This window comes from Dendrobates tinctorius, unplaced genomic scaffold (assembly GCF_039654945.1).
Source record: "Dendrobates tinctorius isolate UK_male_01 unplaced genomic scaffold, ASM3965494v1 ptg000071l, whole genome shotgun sequence".
NCBI lineage: Eukaryota > Metazoa > Chordata > Amphibia > Anura > Dendrobatidae > Dendrobates > Dendrobates tinctorius.
In genome coordinates, this window is record NW_027361739.1 from 7,976,533 (window position 1) to 8,004,063 (window position 27,531).

The 27,531-nt window shown below is 47.5% G+C and overlaps 1 protein-coding gene and 1 long non-coding RNA gene across 3 annotated transcripts in view; both read right to left on the reverse strand.

The window, feature by feature from the left end:
- ASIC2 (acid sensing ion channel subunit 2) overlaps positions 1-27,531 on the reverse strand; it is a 1,315,134-nt gene that overhangs the window by 807,715 nt on the left and 479,888 nt on the right. The window lies entirely within an intron of this gene.
- LOC141096020 (uncharacterized) lies at positions 3,714-26,962 on the reverse strand. Of its 2 annotated transcripts, XR_012233554.1 has the most exons (3): positions 26,314-26,962; positions 5,137-6,565; positions 3,714-4,343 (listed from the first exon to the last, which is right to left on the reverse strand). It is a non-coding gene; the product is annotated as an uncharacterized lncRNA (long non-coding RNA). The 2 variants fall into 2 exon arrangements; XR_012233553.1 differs by lacking the exon at positions 26,314-26,962 and having other exon boundaries at positions 5,137-10,334.

Sequence of the window (27,531 nt, forward strand, 5' to 3'; positions counted from 1 at the left end):
ACCCCTCGATCACAGCCGGAGAATTAAATAAGCCTAAAGAAAGAAAGGGGAAATCTAAACTGCCCCAGAGCAGACCCCAAAGCAATAGGCAGCCCCCAACATATAATGACGGTGAAGCAAGATGAAAATACTAACACAGACAGAAAGATAGACTGAGCAAAGACGGGGCCCAAGCTAACTAGATAGAAAAGGACAGGAAGGCTGCTGTCTGCAATCCGTGAAAAACCCTAAGAAAATAAGAGCCGACAGACTGACAGTGAAAAAGGCCCTGAAGACGCTAGGCTTTAAAAAAGCTATGTCAGTACTCAGGAATATTCTGAAGACAGAGCTAAAGGCAAAAGGAGATTCAGCTCACCCAGGCAGGGAATGGCAGAATACAGAAAAGCAAGGAAAACAAAAAACAAAACAAAAATGCCAACAGGCAAAACAGAAAACTTAGCTTTAGAGGAGCAGGAATCAGACTGGTGTCCTAGAAGTCCACAGAGAAATCACCCACAGGGCAGAAGGGTGTCGGCAGCCTTATATCCAGTCTGTGACTCCACTCAGCCAGTCATCCTCATTAGGCTCAGGTGCCTGATAATCAGGCTCATTACCTTCCTTTAGCAGAATAGGGAGTTCACCAGACCTCAGTGACGAAGGGGAAAATGAACTCACAGCATGAAAGTATCTGGGATTTTGTAGTCCTGATGTGAATTGGGGATCTTTATCGTGTCCGTGTTCATTATAAATGGACAGGTTTTAAATTTTTTCTGGTTGCAAGGAAAAGTTCCTCCAGCTGTAGGAGGGGACATGGAGCTTCTGACAATGATGCTTCTTAGATTTGGGGGCTGCCTAAAGCACAGTATTGGGGGTCTGGAAAAATGGATTGTAATCGGGCATCTTTTTGTAGTAAAGGTTGAAGGTTGAAGAAAATAACCGGGTGCCTCTAGTAGTCACCTACAACCCAAATCTGGAAGTGCTAAGGGGAGCTGCACAGAAATTACAACCTTTACTACAAAAAGATGCCCGATTACAATCCATTTTTCCAGACCCATCACTACTGTGCTTTAGGCAGCCCCCAAATCTAAGAAGCATCATTGTCAGAAGCTCCCTGTCCTCTCCTACAGCTGGAGGAACCTTTCCTTGCAACCAGAAAAAATGTAAAACCTGTCCATTTATAATGACCACGGACACGATAAAGATCCCCAATTCACATCAGGACTACAAGATCCCAGATACTTTCAGCTGCATTACATCTAATGTGGTGTACTTAATTATTTGTACTAAATGTCTAACTGGGGGTCTTTATGTGGGGGAGACAGGGCAAAAGCTTAGAACAAGGATGAATGTTCATCACCACACAAAAAGAGAAAAAAGAATGATGGATCTACCTGTGGCAAAACATTTTTGTATGCCTGATCACAGCACCAGGGATATGAAATTACTGGTATTGAAAGGTAACTTCACATCTCAGAGAGAGAGAAGAGTCTGTGAGTATAAATTTATGATGACCTTTGACCCTCTCAATGCTGGAATGAATGTGTCGCATGGATTTATGTCTTTTTACATCAATTAAGGAATTTGCTCCGAAGACCTTGTGGGGGCATCACAACACATTAGGAGACCCCAATCAGTGGACAATAAAACATCCGGACTCCTTATCTATGAACTGGTCCAATATTTATGTTTCTCCCTCTCCCATAATCATAATTCTGCTTCACGTCACTTGTCTCATCTATTGCATTTTTTCTGTGCTGTATTGTGCATAAATATGTGACTCTTCAGATTTTGTATTAGTGTATGCCTGATGAAGAGACCTGAGTAGTCTCGAAAGCTTGCAATGTGTTACCATCTTTTCAGTTAGCCATTAAAATGAATCAACCACTGAGGACTCTCAATTCTGAACATTTTTCTATCTACTGGCTAACACGGTACAAAGATATACATCTTTCCTGTATAAGATTTTGGAAATCCTTAACCTCGTTTCTTTCCTTTTGGCTCTTCCAGGTACGTTTATAATGTTTTTCACAAATCATTGCTAAAAAGGTTTGTGAAGCCAGTAGTTCCTGTGGCGGCGCCCCCTGACCCTGTATTGGTTGAAGGTAATTTGGAGTATGAGGTAGAGAAAATATTGGACTCTCGTCTGGTAAGGCAGAGACTCCAGGACTTGTTCAAGTGGAAAGGTTATGGCCATGAGGATAATTCTTGGGTCTCTGCTTACGATATTCATGCCGAGAGATTGGTTCATGCTTTTCACCGGGTGCATCCTGATCGGCCAGGTGGTGTGGATGAGGGTTCGGTGACCCCTCCTCAAGGGGGGATACTGTTGTGAACTCTTAATCTGACTTTTGAGGCAGGGCTCCCTCTGGTGGATACTGCTGGTAGTGGAGCTAGTCAGCATGATGTTAATCCAACAGCTGCAGAGGATGATTGGAGAAGTGGGGGTAGTGACTGGGAGTACATAAGCGAGCAAGCTTCTCTCAGTGGCTGCCGGTGATACTCCTGTGCTTAGTGAGGATATCTGTAACCTGCCTGATCCTGCATTTTGCAGCTAAGTGTCATTTGCTAAATCCTTTGCATCTGATTTTGCCTTGCTGTCAGGGGTCAGCTTGCTTCCCCTGGAGCTGATGGCTCCTCCCCTGTATTTTTGTATCTTGTGTTTGTTTGCTCAGTCCCCTGCTGTATTAGCCTGTTGCTAGCTGCCGGTTCACACCTGAGTGCTGATATAGTGGGGGCGAGGTTGTGCTAACCTCAGTATTTTTGAACATCAGTCGTGTTGGAATTTTTAGGGTTTTTGTGTGATTGCAGACAGTGCCTTTTCTGCCCTGTCCTATCTAGTCAGTGTGGGCCCCATCATTTGCTCAGTCTGTTTTCCGTCTGTGTCTGTGCTTCATTTTGTCTCACTGACAATATATGTTTGGAGTCTGTCTATTCCTTTGGGGATCTGCTCCGGGGCAGTTTAGATTTCACCTTTCTGTCTTTAGGCTTAGTTAGTCCTCTGGCTGAGACGAAACGTCTAGGGCAGCATAGGAACGCTCCACGGTTACTGCTTGTTATGTTGTTAAGATCTGGGGTCTGCAATTCGTTGAGTGACCAACCTCTCTCGTGTTCTGGTGGCATAGCCTATTACGCTTTCCTCCTCGGTGACCCATTCATAACAGGCTGAACTCAATAGACTGGCTTGGGTTGTCACTTCAGCTCTTCCTTGATAGCTGACTTGACCGACGAGACTCCTTCTTCTGTCTCTTTAGCCTTACAGTCCCCAGTCTCTGCAAGGCCTCCAGCACCACTACGTGCTGGCTACTGCTGTATGCACTACGCTGTTCTTCACTTCTGTCCTGTTCAGCTACCCCCAGCTCAGCTCACTCTTGGAGGGAAATCTATCTCCTTTCTCCCTGTCTAGCCACTCCTCTAAGTTAACTCCTCACCAGTCTTCTCACTAGTTGAGCTCAGTGCCCCCATCTATCACCCTTTTCCAATACTTCAACTAACTTAATAACTAATGTTATGTGGATGCATACACACACACACACAACATACATGCCACACACACCTAATACACAGAAATGTTACTATTCACAGGGTGAGGCCCTTGACCTCCTTACATTCCCCCTGCCTGAAATCATTGCTGTTTCCGGCAATGCAGGTGTGTACCAACATATTTTCAACTGTACATCTTGTATACCTCTACATGTTACTAAAATTCTAGATATTTTTTTTTTTTCTTTTCTCCAAACATATCAAATTCTTACTCAGTAAAACTTGCATATACTGTACACTTTACCATTAAGCATAAACTTTCCTTTTGTTTTATACTAAACTATTGTGACGAGCGTCAGCTTAAGCTGAGTCATTTTTCTTCTTAAGAGTGGACCCTCTGGGCCATGGCACCCACCCACCTAGGGTGAGCTGACCTAGTGAGGAACCACCCCCTATACAGGGAGTGTCAGGGGCAAGACCAAGGGGGTGAGCCACCACGGCAGCTGGACCAGACGGCCGGCTCAGGAAGAAAGACATGATGAGACAATTAGTGCATTAGTTCAAGTAAACTTCATTCAGGAACACTTTAGGGTACAACAGGTGCAAAGGTGAACACACAAAGAACACAAAGCAAGATGCGTGCAAGAGCACGCCGAGGTCCAAGGCATCAGGAACTCTTCCGGGTATAACAGGTGCCAAACGTGAACACACAGAATCCATATAACAAGGTGCGTACCAGGGCACACCAAAGTCCAAGACAGGGTTGGAGGGTATCGAACTCTGGAAGGCTGGCAAGGGCTGACAGGATCCAGGCATCAGGGTATAGACATCTGGCTCCAGACCTCCGGCAGTAGTCAGCAGGCTTCAGGAATCCGGCAGACAAACTAGGAGACAAAACAGGGTGCATGCTAGGAGACACGCCGGGATCAGATTCACAGAACAGAGACCTGCGCATGCCGAGGGGCATGCCAGGGACGGGTACAAGAACGAGGCCTGCGTGTGCGAGGGCACACCAGGGACAGGTTCAATAATGAAGTAACTTGGCACTCAACTGAATAATCCTTTGCAAATTAGATTTATTTTATAATTTATTGCAGTCCTGGAAATGTTTCGGCCTATTATCGGCCTTCCTCAGTCTGCCGACTGCTATCGCGAAATACTAATCCGGTACCCAAGTAAGGATTCCTATGGAGATCTTCAGAATGTCATGTTGATCTAAAGCAGGCCAGCTGACGAGCGGGGGAATACCGCGTCCCACCTGTGTATGCCACCTCCATATCTAAACAAGCTTCATATGGACCCATTTACCTCCTGGACTATACAGCACTAGTTTCAAACAGATTAAGCGTCCATGATACCTCCAAGAAGATTTATACATTTCTCTATGTATGGTTATATATTCCTTTTTGCAAGGCATTTAAATCAGTATATCCACTCTTACAATAATAGGAGATACCATTTAGATCAACATGACATTCTGAAGTAGATCTCCATAGGAATCCTTACTTGGGTACCGGATTAGTATTTCGCGATAGCAGTCAGCAGACTGAGGAAGGCCGATAATAGGCCGAAACGTTTCCAGGACTGCAATAAATTATAAAATAAATCTAATTTGCAAAGGATTATTCAGTTGAGTGCCAAGTTACTTTATTATTCACTTTGGTCTGGGTAACCTACTTGCGCACCCTGTGGTAGTGCCACGCTATATTTGACACAGGGACAGGTTCAATGGCATCGGAATCCGGGATGCTGGCATCGACCGACAGGGTCCAGGAATCAGGCTACGGACATCAGCTCCGGACATCAGGCTGCAGTCATCTAGGTCTGGACCTCTGGCAGCGGTCGGCAGGTTACGGAATCCGGCAGGCAAACTAGGGTTCAGAGCAGAGCAAAAGAGGCAAAAGGCTTTGTGCAAGAGTAACACAAAAAGGCACAGTGCGAGAACCAGCGTGCGTGCAAGAGAGCATGGAGAGCACAGCTGGGGGTACCGGCAGGTGGTACCGACGATGGCATATGCAGGCGGGCATGACTAGAGGCGGTACCGCTGTGGCCACGCAGCTGGGAACCACTATAGCACTGGACGGTGGGCACGGCTGAGGCACACAGGCGAGCACGGCTAGAGGCGGCACGGCTGAGGCACACCAGGCAGGCCCAGGCGACCAGGCACGTGCACGGAGGCACGGAGCCAAAAGGCAGGGCTAGGCAAAGATACAGGACAGAGACGTGTGCAGACAGCACGGCAAAGCCTAGTACGAAAAGTGCAAGAGCGCACGAAGTAACAGAGACAAGGCATAGAGTAGTAGACAGGACCCTGCGCATGCAAAGGACATGCCAGGGCAAGGTACAAGGTGAGGCCTGCGCGTACCAAGGGGCACGCCAGGGACAGAGCACAGAATGGAGGCCTGCACGTGTAGACAGACACGTCAGGGACAGGGACAGAGTCTAGCAGTGGAGCATAGGCCGAAGTACAGAGCCGGGCCAAGGGAGAACCTTGGGACTAGACAGGATACAGAGCAGAGACCTGCACGTGTAGACAGACACGCCAGGAACAAGGACAGAACGGAGACCTGCACGTGTAGACAGACACGTCAGGGACAGGGACAGAGCAAACATAACAAGAAGACATAACAAGGATAAACAGAGCACAGAGGACAACACGAGACATGGCACGAGACAAGAGATGGAATACGAGCATGGAGCGTGTGCAGAGACGCACGACAGAGCAGAGTGTAAGGGCACAGAACAGAGCGAGCGAACCAGCAGACCAAGCAGCCATGCAGGGAAGCAACACAATACTCAGGCCCTGAGCAAAGGAAGGGGCGATCTAATATAGGGCATAGCACCACCACTTCCGGGTCAGGCTCAGGGAAGAACTTCCAGTTCAGATCCTCTAGGATCATAGAGCGCGGTCACATGATCAGGGCTTCAGACCTGCAGAGACGATTGCAGAACCAGACAGTGCAGGATCCTAGGAAAGGTCACATGATCAGGGTTTCAGACATGCAGAGACGATTGCAGAACCGGACAGTGCAGGATCCTAGGAAAGGTCACACGATCGGGGTTTCAGACATGCAGAGACGACTGCAGAACCAGACAGTGCAGGATCCTAGGGAAGGTCACATGATCAGGGATTCAGACATGCAGAAACAATTGCAGAACCAAACAGTGCAGGATCCTAGGAAATGTCACATGATCAGGAATTCTAGACATGACGAGATTATCACAGAAGGAAGAGCAGAAACGCAGGCATCTTGCAGCTCAACAGTCATGAGGTGAGTGTGCACACTGCTCTAGGGAACATGCAGGATAGCAGACATGAGATGCGCGTGCACACCGCTCCAGGGGTCACGAGGCAAAACAGACAAGGCAGACATGACAGACATAGCGAACATGACAACTATAGATATATATCAAAAACATTTTTTCTTTTTTTTTCACACAAGTTTTTCTTTTAAATACTCCCACTAAGTATAAATACTTTACTGGCACTTATAAAAAAATATACGTTTCTCACATATAAAAAAAACTTTTTTTTAAATATACTTTTGCATAAAATATATTAACCTTCATTACTGAAAAAAACACAGCTACCCAAAATTCTCAGTGTGTCTCATAAAAAAAACAATGCTGTAAAAACATTAAACTGCAAATATCATTATTTATGCTTTAATTTGAGGTAGAAACATCAGCAATAGCCATGTCCATCATATCAAAACACAGCCTAAGAAAGAAAAAATAAAAACGAACATGTCCTCCCCCCTTTCCTGTGAGGGGAGCACTTCAAGTGTCCAAACTTCACCAACAGGGGCAAACACTCCCTGTGGCCGCAGTTCCATCAAACAGGCTCAATAGGTACCCGTAAAAAGAGTCCAGCACAAGAAATAAAAAAAAAGTAACTTCAACAAGTCCCTGGACCGTGAACAGCTCTTCGTGAGAGCTTAGCCGGATTTTCATACAATGCAGGGATGCGGAACAGTCCCGGTGAGTGCAACAGGCAACTAACAAGTAATATGGTCAGGGTGTTCAGCGGCGTGGATCAGGAGCAGACGCAATTCCGGAGGCTCCTGAGCACAGTTCCGCAACCTTCCCAGAGGTCTCATCCTCCCCTGGGCACAAAATCACAGCAATGGCATAATAGCCGCGGGGGCAGTACTCCTTGTAAAAGGAGACCCAGTCTCCAACTTTGAGGGCTCCACCGTTCTTCACAGAGGCAGCATTTACATAGATCTTCTTGCGGGTGCCCTCCTCCTCTATGAAGCCATAACCCCGCTCCACATTTGTATACACCAGCTGCCTGTAGGTACGTGGGACAGGCATGGCACTCTCTCCGCCCTGGTGTAAGAGATCCCAGATCTCCTCCTTTGCCTTCTTCCTGGCGATGATGTCCGTGATCCACACGGACGGGGAAGCAGATGGCGGGGGGCTGGTACCTCCAGGGGAGGGCTGGCCGAAAAGTGGAGGGTGCCGGGTCTCGGGAGGCACCTGGCGGAGATGCGGATGCTCAGCGGGATGGATTTTAGGCCATGTGTCCCGGCCGTGGGACAACGCTGAGGCATGTGATCTGCTGATGGCGGAGGCTGAACAGCACTCACCTCCGTTTGCACCGCAGCTCCGTTCAGGCTGGGTAGCAGCTGCTCCTTGTACTTCTGCCAGCGGGAAGCCAGGGTCTTCTCTGGCTCTGCACTTTCTTCTTCTGTAGCGCACCGCCCGGCTGACCCTCCGCAGCATGCTGGGGTCCTATTTCCTGTTGTCCAGCAGGAGCAGTGTCTGCGTCCTCCGGCTCCCTGGAATGAGGAGCGGGCCTCACTCCTCGCGAGATCTCCTGTACTGCGGCCTTTAGTAAGTGCGGGCATCTCTCCGGTGCAGCAGGGCCAGGTGTCGGTGGCTCCATGGGCGCAGGACTCCAGTCTGCGTGGGCATGTGGAACCCCTGCAATTGCTCCCAGCTCCAAGTGACACGTCTGGACTCTTCCTCCCGTCGCCAGCGCCACGCCGTGCACCCGATGCCCCTGCAGCTGCACCGATACATCGCAGACGTTGTCTCGTGTCTCACTGATGTCAGGCCACCGCACTCAGCACATTTTGCAGGCCCACTCCCGTTCCAGGGTGGGGCTCTCTCCGGCCTCTCCACCTATTCCTCAGTATTCAGTGGGAATGGATGGGTGTCCATCTGCACATACCACTCCTTCCATGGTCAGACCCGACAATACTGACAGTCCTCATTTGGCGCCATCCAGATGCTGTCACGTCCACGAAGTGCTCCTTGCTGACAAGGACAGTCAGATTTGGCGTCAGAGTTCTCCATCTTGCTGGCAGCCATTTTAAGTCTCACAGGGTCACTTTGCAGATTTTCTCCTTTGGCCACAATCGGTCCGTTGATCTCATTTTCCAGCATTTTTGCAGTCACAATCGGTATTTTAGTCATCTTCACTTGCCCATCACTGCTCTCTCCGATTTGCATTTTATAGAGCGCTGCAGTCACTGTCACCCTTTCTTCTTTCTTCACCTCCGCTGGGGTCTCACCGCCATTTTGGGCAGCGAGATCCTGCCGACTACGCCAAATGTAATAACACAGCCGCCGGGGGTAGCTGCTGCGGTCTTCCCAGTTCTCACTGTGCTGGAGGCTGTTTCATCACCCGTATGCTGTTCACTTTGGGGACCCAATTGACTGCAGACAGAGGCTGAAAACAACTTTAACAACTCAGCTTTATTCTCTTCAAGGCACAGCATATCCACAATGGCTACAGGACTCTTCACTTGATAACAGCAGTACATCTTCATCTACAGCAGTACGTCACTTCTTCCTTCACTTCACACATATGCACCACACAGACAAGCTGACACGTCACGCGGAGCATGATGAACACGGAACACTTCCCTTCTTCCAGAGCCCAACTTCAGCCCACGAAGGTACCTGACTTTTCCGTTACAGCTCACCCCTTTATGGCACTGTTGCTCCTGTTCGTGTCCTAGGTTTGCAGCTCACTAAACACTCCACAAAGCCTTCTTACTCCAGCTGCTACTCCCGCAGGGGCTCTTCCACGGATCTCCCTGGCTTGCAATTCTACAGACACGGGCTGGAATCAATAGACTAGCTTGGGTTGTCACTTCAGCTCTTCCTTGATAGCTGACTTGACCGACATGACGCCTTCTGTCTCTCTAGCCTTACAGTCCCCAGTCTCTGACTGCAAGGCCTCCAGCACCACTACGTGCTGTTTACTGCTGTAGTCACTATGCTGTTCTTCACTTCTGTCCTGGTCACTTCTGTCCTGTTCAGCTACCTCCGCTCAACTCACTCTTGAAGGGAAATCTATCTCCTTTCTCCCTGTCTAGCCACTCCTCTAAGTTAACCCCTCAGCAGTCTTCTCACTAGTTGAGCTCAGTGCCCCCATCTAGTGACCCTTTTCCAATACTACAACTAACTTACTAACTAATGTTGTGTGGACACATACACACACACACAAGATACATGCCACACACACACACCTAATACACAGTAATGTTACTATTCACAGGGCGAGGCCCTTGACCTCCTTACACATGCATGAAACAGGGAGAGGAACTGATGATCAGTGGACAAAAAAAGTTTCTTTCCATTATTTACACTAATGATTTATATAAAATAATTAAGCAATTGTTATTCTTTAAGTGTGATCGCTGATTTTGTGACGCCACAGCGATCTCGCCAGCAAGATCGCTGTGTGTGATGGGGATCAGCGACCTGCCGGGTATCGCTGATCGTGCTCGATCGGCATGGGCCATTTTTTGATCTCTGGTCTCCCGATGGCCAGCGCGCATCGCTGCATGTGGCAGTGAGAGACCAGCGATCAGCGACGCTGGATGCTGGTATCTAATGTAAACATCGGGTATCCAGGAGCCGTGGCTCTTGAATACCCGCTGTTTATCTTGGACAAGGTAAACAGCGGGTATCCAGGAGCCACGCGGCTCCTGGATACCCGATGTTTACATTAGAAACCAGTTTGTTCGCTGGACCTGATCGCTGGAGGGGCTGTCTATGTGACAGCTCACCAGCGATCAGCCTAACGATGTCCCAGCGATCCCATCCATGTCAGATCATTGTTGGGATCTCTCGGACATTGTTATGTGTATCGGGGCCTTAAGGTTAAAAATAGCAGTCTAAAGCTATGTTCACATGTTGGGTTTTTGCTGATTTTTTAAAGAAAAATTTAAGCTGCGTTTTACAATGCCACAAAAGCTATGAAATTTAAGAAATCTCATGCACACGCTCTATGTTTTTTTTCCTGACAGATTTGGAAAACTTGCGTTTTTGCAAACTGCAACATGTCACTTCTTTCAGGTTTTTTTTTCAGCATATTTGCAGCCTTTTTTTGACTTATATAAAGCAATGGGTAAGTTGAAAAAACTCAGAAAAAATGCAGGTATCAGGTTTTGGTGCATTTTTGATGCAGAAACCTTAAAGATGTTGCATCATCTTTATTGGGGGGGCTCTAAACTTTATCAGCATGCACAAGAGTCAATAAAAACGCAGCAAAACTCAGTAAAACCTGTTTTTTAAAGCTGCTTCTTTGCTGCAAAATGCAGATTTGCTGCGGTTTTGAATCCGCAGCATGTCAATTTTTAGTGCAGATTCCGCTGCGTTTTTACATCTCTTCCATTATAGGAATCCACAGGTGTAAAAACGCAGGTGAAATCCGCACAATATCTGCAATAAATCCACAGGGAAACCGCCGGTCATTTTACCTGCGGATTTAGAAAAATCTGAGCGGAAAAATCCGCAGCAGAATCCGCATCATGTGCACACACCCTAAAGGGAATGTGTCATCAGAAAATGCCCTTTTGTTCAAATTAAGTTTTTCAGTTTAAATTCCTTTTTTTCATATTACTATCTCTGTAAAAGAAAATCTCAAATGTTTTCATTTTCACACAAGCTGCCAAACCTAAAACTATGTTCACGCATCCTTCTTTGTCGATAATCAGTTTTCAGTAGTCATCTAATTTTCAACACAATAATAAATAACTACTCTATAGAGAAAAGCCAGGATCCCCCATTCATACTAGGTGGCCAAAGATTCAGAGCTGAACTCCTCTCCCTTCCTGCACAAGGACCTCTGCACAGATGACAGAGCATGCCCAGAAAGCTGTCTCATAAAAGTCAATGTGTCAGCTGCTGTCTATTGCAAGATGTCTGCCCAAGTGCTGTAAAGCATGTCACCAAATGCTGTTAACAGAGGCACAGGTAAGACGGCCACCTCCATCTTGATGTAAAGAAAATGAAATAAAAAAAAAATCTACATCAGAAAATAAAAACAGATCGAAATGAAAAATATACATTTCTCTCTGGTTCCAGTTATTTAAAATACAAACTATAGATGATATATTCTCTTTAATACTACTTACATCATAAAAGGGAATTTGGGGCACAAGCATGTCAGACATTCCCAAAAATTGATATGACTGTATGTATACATGTCGAAAGTGTCATATGTCATTGGAGATGGACAAAGTACAAAGGAACAATGTTGGTCCAGGAGGTGAGTATTTTTTATTTATTTATTCACCACCTTGGTCCTATTAATAAGTGTTTGTCCAGTAGTGGACAACCTCTTTAAAGGGAATCTGTCAGCGGGTTTTAGCTATGTATTCCGAGGGCAGCGTGAGGTAGGGGCTGATACACTGATTTCAGGGACATGTCACTTATTACGCTGTGTGCTGTTGTTTCAATACATTGAGTGTTTTATCGCCAGGAGATTATCACTGCCTGGACTACAGCTCCTTTGAGCCCTTGTCTGGCCACGCCCCCTCCTCTGCTAAGACGCTCACTGTCAATACACAATGCACACAGAGAGCCTTTGTGTAGGCAAGGGGCAGCTTTCTGACTTCTGCTACATGCTACATCCAAGGACTCCTCTGTCACAACCAGTAAACTAAGTGACACCGCTGGAACCAGGGCCTCTATTCCTACATTATGCTGATCTTAGATGGATTAGCAAAAGCCTGGTGACAGATTCCCTTAAAGGAAACTCCCAACAGCCTTTCTATATTCATGCTGCTCCATTGTGGCAAAAACTCCAGAAACTATGACTGAACTTATTATATTATATCTAAAGGTATTTCAAGGTTGCTCGAATTACATTAACATCCATCTAGAATGATGTTGTGGCTGCTTTAGAAACTAAAGCCATGATGCCTAACCCCAAGATTGCTTGAGACAAATCATAAAACACAGCCACATACAACAATAAGCGCATTGTATACAATGCTGCAAATATAATCCTTATTCAATCTAGAAAACAAAATACATTTGTGGAAACAAACCAGTATTGTAATCTTAAGTAGAATCTGTCACCATATTTTTACCACCTTATCCGAGAGCCACATGATGTAGAGACAGAAACCCTGATTCCACTAATGTATTACTTACCCATCTGTTTGCTGTAGTTTTAATAAAGTCACTGTTTTATTAGCAGATTATTACTAGAAGACTAGTAAACCTGCGGCCAGGTAGTCCCCCATACTTATAAGCTCTGTATATCCCCACCACCACCACTGATTGACAGCTTTCTGCCTATGCACTGTGCATACAGAATGCTGCCAATCAGTGGTGGGGGGGAGAATGGCTAGAATTGCAGCATATAAAGCAGTGACTTTGTCAAAACTGCAGGAAGCAACCCAGTAAGTGACAAATCACTGGCATCAGGGTTTCTGCCCCTACATTTTGCTGCACTCATACAGGGTAGCAAAAATCTGGTGACAGTTTCCTTTTAACCCCTTAACCCTGAGCCTGTTTTTACCTTCCTGACCAAGCCAAAATTTACAATTCTAGCCAGTGTCAATTTATGTGGTAATAACTGTAGAACACTTCAATGGATCCCATATATAATCTCCAGTTGGCCGCTGTCCCCAAATCCCATAAGTCACCGCGGCAGTCAGTTGCGCAAGTGCAGTTAGTGGCCACAAGGCCACGAACTGCGCCTGCACAAGTGACATACACGTCTCCGCTATTCCCGCGCAGGCACAGTAACAGCCGCGTCGTTACTACGCATGCGCGGGAATAGCAGTGACGTTTATGTCACTTTCGCAGGCGCAGTTTGCGGCCACAAACTGCGCCTGCACAAGTGACATTCACATCACCGGTATTCCCACGCAGGCGCAATAACAGCCGTGTCGTTACTATGCATGCGTGGAAATTGCAGTGACATGTATGTCACTTGCGCAGGTGCAGTTTGTGGCTGCAAGGCCGTGAACTGTGCCTGCACAAGTGACATACATGTCACCTCTATTCCCGCGCATGCACAGTAACAGCCACAGCTGCGCACTCTACCCGCGCATGCGCGGTAACTACGCGACTGTTACTGCGCCTGCGTGGGGAACACCGCACTACTGATGCGATGGCATCTGGCCTATTTCTAGTACTTAATAAATAACAGTTCCCACGTGTATTTCACATCAGTATTCTTTATGAATATTTTTTTTTCTTTTGTTAAGAAGTTTATCAGCAATATATAATTTTTACAGCGAAATTACAAAACCATTTTTTTTAGAAACCACATAACATTTGAAGTGACTTCAAATACCCAAAAGTGACACCATGTTAAAAACTGCACCCCTCAAAGTGCTCTAAACCACATTCAAGAAGAATATTAGCATTCAGGTGCTTCACAAGAATTAAAGCAATGTGGAAGAAAAAAATGAAAATTTTACCCACACAAATGTTGCTTTAGCCCCAAATTTGGCATTTTTACAAAAGTAACAGAAGAAAATAGACATAACAGTTTATTGATCAATTTTTCCCGAGTACGCCTATACCCCCTGTGTGGTGAAAACTACTGTTTAGGCACACGGCAGGGCTCAGAAGGGAAGGAGCGCCATATGACTTTTGGAGTGCAAAATTGGTTGGAATCGATACAGTATAGGACGCTATGTCAGGTCTGCAGAACCTCTGAAGTGCCTAAACAGTGGAAACCAGACAAAAGTGACCCCATTTTTGAAACTACACCCCTCAAGTAACTTGTATAGAGGTTTGGTGAGCATTTAAAGCCCACAGGGGCTTCAGATAACATTGAGCTGTGAAACAGTAAAAATGATGTTTCAGCCCCAAATTTTTCATTTTCTCAAGAAGGGCTCGTAAAGGAAGCAGCTTTCATGGTCTAAGAGGTTTGCTGTAGCTGGCAGACCAGGAAGCTGTCATGACGACCTTGGGTTGCCGTGACGTCGATCGGGCCCTTGCGATGACTTTGTGAGGGAGCCAATCAGATGGGAGAGGGATCCCCCACTCTCCTCAATTTTGCAATCATAATCAATCATGGCACTGCTCCTGGCAGTGAGAGCTGGGGCTCAGCTATCATATCAGCCAAGCGAGCTCCCAGCGGCGATCGCTCTAGCACAGCTCGTGTCGCGCATGATTGCATTGACATACTTATACATCATCGGTCAGGAAATCCTATCTGACAATGATGTTTAGGTACGTCAAATGTAGTGAAGAGGTAAATTACCTGCAGTTTTAATTGACTTTTCAGACACGACACAGCCTTTGTATGTACATGATTATTAAGACTGTTTCTGTCCATTATAAAGTTGCTAAGTGGGTATAAACTAAATCGATGATGACAGCCAAAAAGAGCACATGTAGAGAGGAGAAGAACTTGCTGGTGAGCAGCTGTAGCATGCAGGACACGATACCGGAGTAGTTTTACTTTGTAAGGGCTCACACTCACATGCGAGAAACTCAGACGAGTCTCGCACATGGAGCGCCCGCCAGGATCGGTGGGGTACTCAGTACCGGGCCGCTTCTAAAAGGGGCAGTGTCACGGCAGCGGTGACCCGGTCCATGACCCTGGGCGTCTAATGAAAAAAGGGATATTTACAAGGGAAAAATAAAGAGTTTGTAAAGTGTTTGTGACGCCACCTGTGGTATCTGGTCAGAGGTGACCAGCGCTGCAGTGCAGATCCTCTGGGACTGATGGTGTGATGCAGCAGAGTTGGAATAGCTCTCCACAGGTAGGGTTTTGTCCCAGGGCAGTTGTATTTGAGATGTTGTGCTTGATGATGAAAGATGTAGCAGAGTTGGATAGGTGATGCAGGAATAATTAGAGGACAGCTGAGTACAGTTCCAAAGCTTTGTTCACAGTTCTGGTGCACACAAATGCCTGCTTGGTGCTGTGTCCTTCAGGTGAGGGGTTCAGTCAACTCCCAGGCAGATGGAGAACACCCTTCCAACACTTCAGTATGTACCTTCCTTCCCAACACAACACAGTCAGTGTCCCAGGCCAGGAGCCGTGGACCTTGTTGGATAACATGCCCAATGCATTTCATTGCTCCCTTATGGCTGCCTTTCCGGCAAAGATATATGTGGTTTGTGGCTGAGGTACCCAAAGGTGCCTCAACATTCGGCTTTCTAGCTGAGTCCGTTGTCCACTCCACTAGGCTAGGGGCCGATACTCTTCTGCGACCTGATCCCTCCACCCGACGTCTGTCAGCGTGTAACAAGCCCCACGATCAGTGTGGTCACTGCTCCGTGCCTCTAAGATCCTTTCCCACTACAGGGAGTTTCCTTCAATATCTGTCCCTTCCAGCTGCTCCTCCAGACCAGGAGCTGCTCCACACGCATCTGTTCTCTTCTTTCCCTGTGGGAAGACTGTCCATACATGTCCTCCACCTCTTCCCCTATGGGAAGACTGTCTTAACTCTCTTCTCTATTCTCCCGCTCTAACCCTCTAGTTCCTCCCACCTCCCAACACCCTTTACTACCCAGGCAGGGTTGAGATCCTCCTCCCATGGGGTCCATCCAGATGCCCTGCTGCTATAGGTTGTGTGTTGGGTGCAGGTGTGAGAGTACAGTTAGGTGCCTCCACCTTTCCTGGGAATTGAGACACTACACCTCTGGATGAGGTGCAGTACCTCTGTGGCATCTGAACCCTCAGGGGTACCACACACATCAATACCCGGCACTGCCACCGACACTGGGAGCGGAGCGTTCAGTTGCATGTATTTCTATGCAGTTGAACGCTCCGATCCCAGTGGCGGTGGCAGTGCCGGGTATTGACGTGCGAGACTCATCCGAGTTTCTTGCATGTGAGTATGAGCCCTAACTGGGACTCCATGACTGAGTTTAGCACAACTCCTTGCAGAAAATTGCAACAAATGCTCATATTACCAATGAACTGAGGACAAGTAATTGATTCAGGCAAAGGATAAAAGTCTGGTAAGCAGAGAAAGATCCATTTTGATTTATAAGAAAATGTACTTTTTAAGAGTTAACTCTTTCAATGACAGTCCTACGCTGGACAGCTGCTATAAAACAACTCTGATGAAAATAAAACACTAGTGCAGTATAGACTTTTTGCCACCAGGGGGAGCAGACAGTTATTGAGAAGGCAAAAATATTCTAGTCACATCAAAAGGCCATCAAATCATTTAAAAGTTCTTTATTTTACAACAATTAAAAAGTTAATTACAATGAGATAGTATTGAGAGTTGTTTTACTTATCGGAACCATATTTATTATCGGTCTCTAAAATATTTTATAGCCGCTACTATTCTGAAACCAAATGTCTTACTTAGGAGAATACTTCCAATTAATAAAGAGATCAACCTTTCACATATTTAAAATAATGAATAGGACAATTTAACCATTGAGAATATAAAATACAAAGCGCTAATTACTGCTACATGAATCCTGCATGAAGAAAGCAATATGATGGATCTGCCGCCATTTAACAGTGCACAATCTACACATATTTTTGGCATACTGACCTCAGAATTTAGGAAATTACAAACATGCTAGCAATTGCTATAGCATCAAGGCATACCGACTTTTAATAGGAGGGTACCTAATTGGGACCCAGGGCCAGCGTTAGGGGCAGGCAGACCAGGCAGCTGCCTAGGGCCCCCGCTCCCCCAGGGGCCCCAAGCTAGTGGCACATCACGCAGCCACTATGGGACCCATGTGATGCAGGGGGGCCCGCCTGCCCCCAGCGCCGACTCCCGCCGCCGCATTGAACTATACTGGCGTCGCCGGTACAGTTCAAAGCAATGATGGAGGAGAGAGTGTTAGCTGACTCTCCCTCTCCCATCATTCCCCGCTCTGCCTCTGACACAGCGAGTGTCATCGCGCACTCACTGTGTGCCAGGCAGAGCAGGAGGCAGGAGTCGGGAGCAGCGCGGGCACCAGGAGAAGGTGAGGAGTGTGTGCTTTTTTTTTTAATCAATATGAGTACTGGACTGTGGGGCCATTCTTGAGGGGGGGCCGTATACCATGGTGGGCTGTATACCATGCTGGGCTGCATACCATGCTGGGTTGTATACCATGCTGGGCTGTATACCATGCTGGGCTGGGCTGTATACCATGGTGAGCTATATATCATGTTGGGTTATATACCATGTGGTACTGTGCTATATACCATGTGGGGCTGTGCTATATACCATGTGGGGCTGTGCTATATACCATGTGGTGCTGTGCTATATACCATGTGGTGCTGTGCTATATACCATGTGGTGCTGGGCTATATACCATGTGGTGCTGGGCTATATACCATGCTGGGCTATATACCATGTGGTGCTGTGCTATATACTGTGTGGTACTGTGCTATATACCATGTGGGGCTGGGCTATATACCATGTGGGGCTGGGCTATATACCATGGGGGTACATTTTACATTATATTCTATGGGGAAGGCTGTGTTATATAATATGGGGGGCTACATTATATTCTATGGGGAGGTGGGCTGTATTGTATTCTATTTGTGGCTACATTATATTCTATGGGGGGCTGTATTATGTTTATTATATTCTATGGGGGTGATAGAGTATGATGCAATGCAGGGGCTACATTACACTATATGAGGAGGCTACATGTATTCTATGGGGGGCAGCATTATATTCTATGGGGGCTAGATTATATTGTATGGGGCTTCATTATACTGTAAGGGGGCAACATTATATTCTATGGGGGCTGTGGAGTGCCCCACCAGGGCCTAGCGTGGTACTCGGTACCGGGCCCGTTGATCTCTATGGGAGTTGTCACGGAAGCTGTGACCCGGTCCGTGGCCCTGGGGCTCCATGGCAAAAAGGGGATGAATGAACAATGAAATAAAGTTTATGAATAGTTCATGACACCACCTGTGGTGTTCTGCAAGGGAGGTGTTAGGCCGACGCTGCATGCAGATCCTCTGGGACTGATGGTGGGTTGCAGCCAAGATGGTGAAGCTCCCCACAGGTGGAGCTGTAGTCCCAGGGCAGTGTATGTAGATGTAGCAATGGAGGAGAGGCACAGGCGGTGTAGAGGCTGGTGCCCAGATGTAATAGTACGGGGTGTAGTGGTGCGGGAATAAGTGGAGGACACCAGGGCATGTAGTTCCAAAGCTTTACTCACAGTCTGCAGTTCACACAGATGCCTGCCTCCGTGCTGTGTGCTCCGGGTCCTGAGCTCAGTCAACCTCCAGGCAAGATAGGATGCTCCCCTCCAACACTCCGCCATCATGTACCTTTCTGAATGTCTCCTCTATAGCGCCTTTAAGTGAAGTACTCCTAGTACTGAGTTACACTGGAGTGCCTCCTGACAGATGTTCCCAAGAACTCTACTTGTACGGCAGACAGCTGTAGCCTGCTTCGGGGACTCCTTACTCCTGAGTCCCAGCTCACTATCCAAGATGCTGTTGTGCCCCAAGTCTTGGATGGGAGTAGTGCATTTACAGCCCACTACTCCACCGGTGTCTGCTGCAGAACCATTAGTGTCCATACAACCTCGGGGACTGGGCCTTGCGCTTAGAACTTCTAGGCAGGGTTCTTCCTCTAACCCACGTCCTCTGTGTTCCCTTTTACTCCTATGTTCCGTACTTGTCTTTCTTTCTTATGGAAGCTCAGGCTTCAGTTCAATGTCTTTCTCCTTCTTTCCTTTCCCATGCCAGCTGGCTCAGATCACTGAGGCAGCTGCAGCACTCCTTCCTCCTTCCCTCTCTTAGGGATCTTCTCTCCTCACTCCTCTCTGAGTGACTCTCTCCGACTGACTCCCTTCCCACTCTTTTATGTATTCTAAACTCCACCCACCTCCCAGCACGTTTTGTGTTTCCAAGCAGGGAACCACCAAAGGTGCTCTGCTACTCTCCAAGCAAGGAGCCGCAATGTGGCTTTGCTGAACTACTGTGTTGTGTGGGGTGCAGGTGTTAGAGTGTGGTTAGGAGTTCCCACCTTACCTGGATGGTGGGGCACCACACCTCAGGAGGAGGTGCAGTACCTCTGTGGCGACTGAAGCCTCAGGGGTGCCACATGCATTATACTATATGAGGAGGGCTACATTGTATTCTATGGAGGGGCTACATTATACTATATAAGGGGCTGCATTATACTCTATGAGGGGGGTTGCCATATATTCTATGGAGAGGCTGCATTATACTATATGGGGGGCTGCATTATATTCTATGGGGGGTTACATTATATTCTGTGGAGTGGCTGCATTATACTCTGAGGGGTAGCTGCATTATTCTCTAAGGGGTGGCTGCCTTATACTATAAGAGAAGGGCTGCATTATATTCTATGGGGGTTACATTATATTGTATGGCGGGGCTGCATTATACTCTGTGGGGTGGCTGCATTATACTATATGTGGGCTGCATTATACTGTATCGAGGACTATGGGGAATACATTATATGAAGAACTATGGGGTGCATTATACTATGGGAAGTGAATTATACTACATGGATGACTATGGCGGTGCATTATACTATATGGAGAACTATGAGGCGTGTATTATACTATATGAAGGACTGAGGAGTGTATTATACTATATGGAGGACTATGGGGCAGAATATATTATATGGAGGACTATGGGGTGTAAACTGTAGAAGTGCTGCTAATAACGTGAGACTGTATGGTAATCTGTTAGTGATCCATTAATGATCGTTCTGTCCCCATTATTCTTTCTCAGATGGTGGAAAGAGGCCGGGAAACAAGTGTTGAACAATTTCAATATTGTCGATCACACTCTTTTAGCGGCCTGAACTCAGCGCATGTAAATATAACCAAAATGCTTCTGTGTGATGTGCAATGTGTTAGCATTTGGGACCCCATTTTAAACTTTGCCTAGGGCCCCACTTTGCCTAAAATCGGCACTGTTGGGCCCTGCATCATTTAGCAACATCAGAGAGCAACTACCAAGACTGTCTCTCTCCGGAAGCCTTGCTATATCCATACATGATTTGGACAGTGCATTAATATGAATAGGATCTCTATATTGCTAATTTCCCCTAAGTTAAAGGGATGGTCCAAAATACAAATTAATTTTCATTTTAATCCCTATCTTCTTATTGCCATAACATAATCTTTTTTCTAATATACTTTATTTAAAAGTTCCCTATCCGTCCCTCACTACACAAACTGCTTTTCTTACTTTTTTTATTAGAACTTCCTTTTTGAAGACACTTCGTTTGAAAATCCGAGTGCATGCTGGGATACTCAAACAAAGAATCATTTTTGGCAGAGGCTGCGGACACTGCCGCTGCCCTTGCCCTCGCTCTGAGACACAGTTTCATCAGTGACGTTCATTTCAGTGGCTGGGCTAGTCCCTGCAATGTGCACAATGACAGTGCCCTCTCTCACCTGTTCAGATTAGTTGTAATGAACCAGCAACAGAGCCCAATGCTAGTTCAATGTTGTAAAGCAAATACCCAGCTAGTAGAGACCAGCGCTACCCACGCAGGTGACTTGGGGATGGCACTGATCTGCGAAGACACCTGAAACGCGTTTGTCACGGGGGCTTAGTTCAACTAAGGCTGAAATACCCGGGGCCCCTGTGGTGTCCCTTTTACTAGGGGAAACCCTGTCTGACCCTCAACCAAGGGTTTTTGCTGAAGGTGCAAATGCCTGACCTTTCCTTATCTCCTGCTCAGCCCTGCACTTAACCCTCCACCCTCCACCCAGTGAGGAGTCACACCACCAAAGCTCCCACACAAATAATGACAGACAGGGAGAACTTAAACTGCACTGCGCCGCACACACACAGGAATAAACAGTAATGTGAACAGGGCACAACTAAACACAAATATGGGAAGGAGAAAGGATAACGACGGATCATACGACACCAGATATGAATCTCTCTCTCTTGAACACCTCCACTCCAGACCGGAACCACTTGGTATGAAACACAAGCTATAATCGGCGACGCCCATATGCCAGTATGACTATTTAAAGACCGTGGGCGTGACTAACCTTCCAACCTGGTCTCCAGCAGGATTAACCCCCGAGAGCCTGAAGATCAAACCGGCGCCACTGAGGCTATAGTGGCTGGAGGTGGAACTACCTCTGCCTGCCGGATGCTGTGGTGTGAACAGCGTCCGACATGACAGTACCCCGTCTTCTACGAGGGACCCCAGGGCCCTCAAGACTCATAGGACCTGGCTTGTCCGGATGACGACGGTGAAAAGAACTGACCAGCCGATCCGCATGTATGTCTGAGGCTGGAACCCAAGACCTCTCCTCTGGACCATACCCCCGCCAGTGCACCAAATACTGAAGAGTACGGCGTACTACTCGAGAGTCCACCACCTTGGCGACCTCGAACTCTAACTCGCCATCCACCATGACTGGAGGTGGCATCGGCGTCGTGTCCACCAAGCCTACCACCTTTTTCAATAAAGCCCTGTGAAAAACGTTATGTATTCTGTACACCGCAGGAAGTTCCAACCGATAAGCCACTGGGTTAATGATGGCAGAAATCCTAAAAGGCCCAATAAACCTTGGACCCAGTTTTAAAGATGGGATTTTGAGTTTTATGTTCTTCGTAGCTAACCACACCCATTCACCCACACACAGGTCCGGACCTGGCACGCGTCTACTGTCAGCCACCCGTTTGTACCTGGCACTCATGCTCAACAAACGCTGTTTCACCCGCCTCCAGACTGATGACAATTGGGCTCCTAGCTGATCCTCCTCCGGGACACCCCCGGAGTCACCCTGACGTAAGGTACAAAACTGAGGATGTTGACCGTACACACAAAAGAATGGAGACTCTCCTGATGACTCTTGGCGGTGATTATTTAATGCGAATTCGGCCAGAGGAAGGAAAGTAGACCACTCCTCCTGGTTGTCGGACACAAAGCATCGTAAATACTGTTCTAGATTTTGGTTCATGCGCTCAGTTTGTCCATTAGACTGTGGATGAAACGCCGATGAATGTGACAACTTGATCCCCAACCTAGAGCAAAAAGCTTTCCAAAACCTCGCCACAAATTGCGTACCCCTATCAGATACTATGTCAGACGGTACTCCGTGGAGTCTGACCACCTCCTTCACAAATACCTGAGCCAACGTCTTAGCATTGGGCAAAGAGGACAACGCCACAAAATGCACCATCTTTGAAAAACGGTCAACCACCACCAGGATGACCGTGTTCCCTGCCGAGGCTGGCAAGTCAGTGATAAAATCCATGGAGATTTCTGTCCATGGCCTATTGGGTACCCCCAGAGGCTGTAGCGTGCCAGCAGGACGGGTTCGGGGTGACTTAGCCCTAGCGCACGTGATGCAAGCTGCCACGTACGAGACCACGTCCTGCCGGATTTTGGGCCACCAGAAACGACGCGATACCAGCTCTAAGGTGCCCTTCACCCCTGGGTGACCAGCCAGTACCGAATCGTGGTGTTCCTTCAACACCTTAGGCCGAAGATGCAGGGGTACAAATGATTTGTTGGCGGGAAGTCCTGGTGGTACCTCCTCTTGGGCCTCGGCAATCTCCGCCTCTACCTCAGTCGTGAGAGCCGAGACCACTACCCCTTTCTGGAGGATGGGTACCGGCTCTTCCCGAGGTTCTCCCCCCGGAAAACACCTAGACAAAGCATCCGCCTTGGTGTTTTTAGCCCCGGGACGGTACGTCACAAGAAAATTGAAACGAGTAAAAAACAATGCCCAGCGAGCCTGCCTAGGAGACAGACGCTTGGCCGACTCCAGGTAGAGCAGATTCTTATGGTCGGTGATAACTGTGACCTGGTGAGCCGTCCCCTCCAAGAAGTGTCGCCATTCCTCAAAAGCCAGTTTGATGGCCAACAACTCCCTGTTGCCGATATCATAATTCCGTTCGGCCGGCGACAGCTTCTTGGAGAAGTAGGCGCATGGATGCATCTCGCTCAAGGACGAGCCTTGAGACAGTACTGCCCCCACTCCCACCTCCGACGCATCAACCTCTACCACAAAAGGTTTAGACACGTCTGGTTGCACCAGAATGGGGGCTGAAGCAAAACTATTCTTCAGACGCTCAAATGCACGTATAGCCACCTCAGGCCAGTTCGCCAGATCGGCACCCTTCTTTGTCATGTCCGTGAGCGGTTTGGCGACAGTCGAAAAGTGTTTTATAAATTTCCTATAATAATTCGCAAACCCAAGGAACCGCTGGAGTGCTTTCAGACTCTCCGGCCTCTCCCATTGCAACACCGCTTGCACCTTAGCGGTGTCCATTTTAAAACCGGCTGCGGACACAATATATCCCAAAAAGGGCAACTCCTGGACAAAAAATAAACATTTTTCCAGCTTAGCATAGAGCTGGTTCTCCCGGAGCAACTGTAACACCTGCCTAACATGCTCCAAATGAGTGTCCCGATCGCTAGAATAAATGAGGATATCATCCAGGTATACAATCACAAATCTCCCCAGGACATGAGCAAATACATCTTTAATAAAATGTTGGAAAACGGCAGGCGCGGTGGTCAACCCAAACGGCATAACCAGACTCTCAAAATGACCCTCAGGAGTGTTAAACGCCGTCTTCCACTCATCCCCCTGACGGACCCTTATGAGGTTATACGCCCCCCTGAGGTCCAGCTTGGAAAACCATTTCGCCCCCACTACCTGGTTGAACAAATCCGGGATCAACGGCATTGGGTAGGGATCACGGATAGTAATCTGGTTTAACTCTCGGAAATCCAGACACGGGCGTAACCCCCCATCTTTCTTCTTAATGAAGAAAAACCCCGCGGCTACAGGCGAGGACGAAGGCCGGATGTGACCTTTGCTCAGACTCTCCGCGATGTAGTCTTTCAGAGCTTGTCTCTCAGGACCAGAAATATTAAACATCCTGGCCTTAGGTAATTTGGCCCCGGGTTTTAACCTAATAGCACAGTCATAGGCTCTATGTGGAGGCAGTTCTGAGCAACCCTTCTCAGAGAAAACATCCGCGAAATCCTGCAAAGCCTCCGGCAGGCTGGGCGTCACGGCGGACACACATGTGGCCAAGCATTTGTCTTGGCAGAAACCACTCCATTGGACTATGTCCTGAGTTTTCCAATCAATTACCGGGTTGTGCCTGGACAGCCATGGAAAACCCAGGACCATTTGAGCTGGGAGATTACGGAGGACCCTACATGTAACCGACTCAGAATGTAGGACCCCAATGTGGAGTTTCACCTCTGCCACAAACTCAGTAATCTCCCCTTGAGGGAGGGGAACAGCATTAATGGTCACCACCTGTATGGGGTGAGGAAGTTTTTCGATCTTAAACCCGGCGGTGTGTGCAAACTCCTCATCTATGAGATTGGTGGCGGAACCGCTATCCACAAACACTGATATAGGTAGCTCTCTGCCGGCGATAATAACCTTGGCAGGGAGCATACATTGAGATACCATCATGGAGGATATGCATACGCTCAGTTGGGTCTCCTCCATACCCTCTGAGCTTAACAGTTTTCCGCCGGTGTGACCCTCTTAGGTAGTACCGGGCAAACGTTAACATAATGACCTCCTTTACCACAGTAGAAACATGCTCCGGGCTTCCGGAATCCCGGAGCGCGAGGCTGAACCTGTGCCATGCCAGCAATCTGCATAGGTTCAGGGGACTCATCTACTTCAACCACACCTGCACCTCTGTTTTCCCCCAGAGGTAGCGTCTCCTGTGCCCCCTGACGAAAACGGCGATCAATACGTATCACCAAACTCATGGCAGACTCCAATGATGCCGGAGTCTCATACATCAGGAGGGCTTGTTTCACCCTCCCTGATACCCCATGAATAAACTGGCTCCGCAGTGCTGGGTCATTCCACTGTGTGTCTACAGCCCAGCGGCGAAATTCCGAACAATAGTCTTCTGCCAAGCGCTCCCCCTGGCGGAGGGCGCGGATTTTAGATACCGCTAGAGCCAGTCGGTCAGGGTCATCGTAAATGAGCCCGAGGGCAGAAAAAACATTATCGACCGAATGAAATGTAGCAGAGTCAGCTGGTAAGGAAAATGCCCATGCTTGGGGGTCACCACTCAGTAATGACAACACCAGCCCTACTCGCTGGGCCTCATTACCTGAGGATATTGACCGCATGCGGAAGTATAATTTGCAGGCCTCCCGAAATACGACAAATTTGCTGCGATCGCCTGAAAATCGTTCTGGCAGCGGAAACTTCGGCTCTGCACCGATACCTGCAGATGCCGTTTGCACCTTTGCTACTACCAGGCCCTGCTGCTGAACTGCCCCTTTCAACTCGGAGACCTGTATGGACAGCGCTGCCAACTGGCGGGTTATGGAATCTAATGGATCCATGGACTCCTGAAAAAATGTGGGCCGATTATAATGTCACGGGGGCTTAGTTCAACTAAGGCTGAAATACCCGGGGCCCCTGTGGTGTCCCTTTTACTAGGGGAAACCCTGTCTGACCCTCAACCCAGGGTTTTTGCTGAAGGTGCAAATGCCTGACCTTTCCTTATCTCCTGCTCAGCCCTGCACTTAACCCTCCACCCTCCACCCAGTGAGGAGTCACACTACCAAAGCTCCCACACAAATAATGACAGACAGGGAGAACTTAAACTGCACTGCGCCGCACACACACAGGAATAAACAGTAATGTGAACAGGGCACAACTAAACACAAATATGGGAAGGAGAAAGGATAACGACGGATCATACGCCACCAGATACGAATCTCTCTCTCTTGAACACCTCCACTCCAGACCGGAACCACTTGGCATGAAACACAAGCTATAATCGGCGACGCCCATATGCCAGTATGACTATTTAAAGACCGTGGGCGTGACTAACCTTCCAACCTGGTCTCCAGCAGGATTAACCCCCGAGAGCCTGAAGATCAAACCGGCGCCACTGAGGCTATAGTGGCTGGAGGTGGAACTACCTCTGCCTGCCGGATGCTGTGGTGTGAACAGCGTCCGACATGACAGCGTTAATGCGGGTCATTTTGGGTTTGTGTCTCTGACTATGTATGTCCTCCGAATTGCTTATGTGAATAAAGAATCACAGTTCGTGGAGCTGGAGTCTCTTCATTTTGCATTCTGAAGAATGGCTCTACTTTTACCATATTTGTAGATTTCTGGCAAGCTTTGTTCTAGACAATAGAGAAAAGAAGCTTTCTTTGTGAGAGCAGCCAATGTGTGGGCTAAACACGCTTTTCTTAAAATGCAGCTTGTATCTGTTCACTATAGCAAATGACATCTGACTAATGTGCACTTAGTGACTAAGACATGGCACTAATTGCCAACGAGGAAAATAGCAGGATCCATTATGTGCTGGTGGTGGGTCCACTTGAAACACTTATCAGGAATAATTCATACCTTACACATCATACTACAGAATGAGCAATCCATGCAGGTTTCAGAAAAGAGCCTTCATTATTCAATTTATAAAAACGGGGAAAAAGGAAAGAGCATTTCCACGGCTCGACCCTACGTCTGTAACTAACCAACCGGAACGTGGTGCTTTCTGTACCGGGTTATTTCATATATGTACCCCTCTTAATTAGAAGCCTCTTTGGTTTTCTGAAGATGCAGTTTGCTTTCTTCGTGCCGCACATGGAAACTTCTCGCATGCCTTGATGTCTTTGTTAATAAGACTCTAGATTAAAGCTCTCTAGAGAAAGGTCATGGAATGAAAGAGCAAGATGATAGATCACGCAAGACTCCTGGCCATTGTTCATAGCGAGACTCTGGTGCCAATAAATAGAATGATAACGAATGTAAAAGATTCATTAATTTGTAGACTTGGTGCTTGTTCACAAACTGCGTTTTTGCTGTTTTTTTTGCATTTTTTTTTCACAGAAAGAAAAATGCAGTGTGTTACAGTACCAGCAAAGTGATTGAGATTTCTAAACTCTCATTCACATGCTGCTTATTTTTTTC